The 4,440-nt window shown below is 45.7% G+C and overlaps 1 protein-coding gene across 1 annotated transcript in view; it reads right to left on the reverse strand.

The window, feature by feature from the left end:
* Positions 1-4,440, reverse strand: part of LOC105854408 — a 108,435-nt gene that overhangs the window by 103,175 nt on the left and 820 nt on the right. The gene's annotated exons all lie outside the window — the stretch shown is intronic.

A 4,440-nucleotide genomic window follows, 5' to 3' on the forward strand; every position in this document is an offset into this window, starting at 1 on the left:
CATCTCCTGGTTTTCATTCTTTCTCTCTCAGTCTGAAAAATAGTTTTGAGCTCAGTGACACCTTAAAGCAGATGCTTATATACCTCTGCTGGTGTGGGGAACGGGGAGCATTTTAGAAGGGGTCCCTTTCCCCTTAGAATTCCACTCCTTGTCCAGCGATGCATCCATCTCAGTTTAGTGACAGTGTGAGCGGTCACCTCCCAAGGGCACAGTGAGATTCTGGGAGACAGACTCGGCCTTTCCAGCCTGGGGCAGCCTCCGGGCCTCGTTGAGTTCCACATCTGACCAGCAGGTGGTGCAATCTGAAAGCTTATGTCTGCATCTTGGGGGAAACAAGGGGTGTCTGTTTTTCACATCAAGGTCAAAGGTCCAAAGCAGGGCTGGAAGAAGACCAAATATTGTAAAAGACTATAATTCATATCCTGGAAATTCTCACAGTCCTTGGATGTCTGGGAAAAACAGGCAAAAGAAACCTTGTATGCAGGGGGATTTTCGCGACAGTCCCCATGTCCCTTTAGAGAAAGGTACAAACACAAAGCACTTTTATTGTTGCCAATAACAAGTCGGGGGAGGGATCAGGAAGAGGACTTTTCATCCTATTTCTAGAAAGAAACAGCTTCATGCTTCCAGCTCCACGACCTTTCACGCTGCCTGGGGGAACAGACGCTTCCGGACTTCTACAATTGGACAATTGGACCATTTTTATCCTCACGGAATTTAAGAACTGGGAAGGATGTTTGAGAACATTCTGTCCACGTTTTCCCCATCGCAGGAATCAATCTCCCTGGCAGAGAGCAGAAATGCCATCTACTTGCAAACCTCACCCCGGCCAGAGGGGTCCTATCTGTCACTTGGTCCTTGGAATCACAGGTGATATGGTTGAGGGGTAAAGAAACTTGTCCCGAGTGGTGGAGGTCCTTTGGGTGGCTTTGCACCAAGTCTTCCTGACCCAGAGTTCATACCCTCAACTTCCTGTCTGGGGTCCCCCAAGACTGCCCTGGGGAGCCTTCTTCCCGCTGCTTAAGCATTTCCATGACCTGAGCACTTCCATGACCTCGGCAGACACCTCCGCTTCCCGGGGCCATCTGCTTTCTTCATAGCCACAAACTAACTCTTGCTGCTTCCTCCACCTGAAAAGCCTTCAAATACTCAAAATTATTTTCTCGTTTACATTGAAATCTTTAATTTATTTTGGTAGAATACATGACATAGGGATTGCTTTTACTTTTTTTCTTTGTCTCCCAAACCATTTACTGAATAATCTGTATTTTACTCACTGACCTAAAATAGCACTGTAGTCTATTAAAAAAAAAATCCCATTTCCCTGGTCATTTCTGGTCTATTCTGTTGACTTCTACTAATGGGCCTTTTGATTGGGAACCCCTGACTTGGAGAGTTATTTATGTATAATTTATGGTTCTATGGGTTGTGTGATTTTAAATTTTCACAATTAAAAAGCTAAGATATAATTTGCTTAACATAAATTCACTATTTTTGAAATACACAATTCAGAGGTTTTTAGTACTCTCAATGTTGTACACTCATCACTGCTATTGAATTTCATAAAACTTCCATCACTCCCAAAAGAGACTATGTACCTCCCATCAGTCATGCCCAATTCTTCCCTTATCTCTCCCTTCCTCGCTAGTTCTTGGCAGCCACTAATTTACTTTCTGCCTGTCCTAAATATTTCATGTAAGCAGAACCATACAATATGAAGCCTTTATGTTTGGATTCCTTCACTTAGCATAATATTTTCAAGAATCATCTATGTTACAATATGTAGCAATGCCTCATTCTTTTTCATGGCTAAATAATATTCCACACCATGTTTTGCTTATCAAATGCTATTTCATTCATCATTTGATAGCCATTTGGAGCAGTTGCATTTTTGGCTATTATAAATAATACATTTATTTGTAAGTTTTGTTTGAATATACTTTCTAAATTCTGTTTCTAGGAGTGAAATTCCTGGGTTCTATGGTAACTCTATATTTAACATTTTGAGAAAGTGCCAAACTATTTTCCACAATGCTGGACAATTTTACACTCTGATCAGGGTTGACTTAAACATCTCCACATCATCTTAACACTTATTATATTCTGATTTTCCCTTCAATTAGAAACATTCTAGCGAATGTAAAGTGGGATCTCATTGAGTTTTTATTTGCATTTCTTTAATGTCCAACAATTTCGAGCATCTTTTGATGTGAATCTTGGCCATTTATAGATCATGTCTAGAGAAATGTCTATTTCAATCTGGAGGTAATGCTAAGGGCTAATGCTACATGAAGAAGCCAGAAGAAGAATCACAAATACTGGGTGACATTTGGAATACAGAGGAAACAACGGGCCAGACAACAATAAACCCTAGAAATCTGAGCGTGGCATTGAGGCCACAGGATGGCGGGGAGAGAAGAGGTACAGTGGAGAGCGGACCCAATGGGCTCTGATAGAGTGGGGGTGCCTTGGGGGAGGGCACCCACGGGGCTGTGCCCTGTGCCTCTGACTTGCTCCATCATTGCGAGGTGACAGTAACTGGGACTTCAACCAGCCAGTACTGCACCCAGAAGGAGGCTGGACAGCTGCAGACTTGACCAGAATTGGCCGGGGTGCAGATGGGCCACAAGGCCTGACGTCAGGCCTGTGGCCTCTTAACTGATAATTCCTCCAGTCTGTGCCTCCCTCGGTAATGTGACCTCATTTCAAGTATTTTTTTTTTTTCGCTATTTTAAATTGCTTATCTTTTCCTGTTTGAGTTGCAAGATTTTTAAGATACATATACTGAGTCCTGGACACTAGTCATGTTTGAATGGCAAACATTATCTTCCATCCGTGAATTTTCTGCCTCGAAGCACAGAAAATTTGAATTTGGAAGTCCAGTGGTAATTTTTACTGTCTGCCTGGACTTTTGGTGCCGCTTAACCACATAAATAAACATTGCCTGACCGAAGGTCACGAAGGTTTATACCATGTTCCTTTTAAGCATCTTCTAGCTTTCATGCTTACATTTGCGTTCGTTTTGTCCATGGTGTGAGGCGGGGTTCGGCTTGCTCCCGGGGTCCGGCTTGCTCCGGAGCCCCGCCCATGCCTCTCGCCTGCACGCTGGTCCTGGGAAGAGGCTCCAGCCTGTCTCCGCAATGGTGCTGTTCCCAAAGTGATGACTAGACTCTGGCTGCCAGGACGTGTGGCCCAAAGCACGATTTGGACACGATTTGGATTCAGGGGACAGAATTGCATTCTAACCCACCCCAAGGGACTCTGAAGTGATCCTGATGACTTTGCTATAGAATTCTTTTAAGATTTTATGTATGTATGTAAGTATGCATGTATGTATGTATACAAGAACTGGGGTGTAGGTCAAAGGTGTATGGTGGGGAGTGAGAGGATTCACCAGAGACAGAGTGGGGAGCAGAACAGGAAAAGGCACTGAAACACACTGTTGAGGGGAGCAGCGGGGAGACAGGAGAGGTCTGCTGCACTGTGTGGGTCAGCTCCCTGGCCTGGGATTGAACTGAGGCTACAGAGACTACCAATAGATTGACTGCACTGACTTTAACTCCTGCGCCACCAGAGCGGACCCTCGATACAGAGTTCTGAGGCTCTGATGAGGTCCCAGTGAGGTCCCAGACTTCTCTAAGGCAGTCAGAGGCTTTGACTGCAATGACCTTTGGCTCCTGGAATCTGGCTCACAAGGGTCTTGCAACACTGAGATCTGAGACTGATAACAGCTGATGGGAGACAGGGTCAGCCTGTAGGTGGGTTTCAGGGAGGACAGCAGGCAGTCCTTAGGGAGCAGAAACTTCAGGGAGTCTCTCCTGCAGAGCAGAGTGGCTTAAAAATGAGGCACGCCAGAGGTAGAACACAGCTGAAAATCCCACCCACCCCACAAAGGGGATCAGCCAGTAAAATGAGAGTTACTAAGTATGTTGAGCCGCTCAGAAAGCCTACTCAGCTGGGCTGTTACCCTTTTCATGAAAATCCGTCTTTGTGGACGTTTTGTGGGGGCGACTCATGTCTTTGAAACATCTCTGCATGCTTAGATTTGATTACTATTAAGTGTCCAAAGATTTAGTTAGGATTTATATTTACGACACACTCGCCTTCATCTCTCCTGACCAAAAATTTGCCCCTGGAGAACAGTTAAAATGGGAGACCCCCCTTTGACCCTGGCGCTCAGGCCAAAGGGTCCCCCAGAGACAGCCTTTGGGTAAGTTCAGGGGTTACTTGCTGTTCTGAGCTGCTGTTTCCCAGGAAACAAGTGTGAATTGTGCCGCCTGCGAGGGTCTAGAGGGCAATGTTGACAGCCCGTGAGAGAAGCCCATCTGTGACCTAGCGCAGAGGATGCGGCCCTTGCAGAGAAGGGCAGCTTGTTCCTGCTCCCTGGGCAGGAATAAAGGCCCCTGTGTCCCTGCAGGAGTCCAGTTGCCAGTGGGGGCG

Source organism: Condylura cristata, unplaced genomic scaffold, assembly GCF_000260355.1.
Source record: "Condylura cristata isolate star-nosed mole 26May11 unplaced genomic scaffold, ConCri1.0 scaffold00038, whole genome shotgun sequence".
NCBI classification, from domain to species: domain Eukaryota; kingdom Metazoa; phylum Chordata; class Mammalia; order Eulipotyphla; family Talpidae; genus Condylura; species Condylura cristata.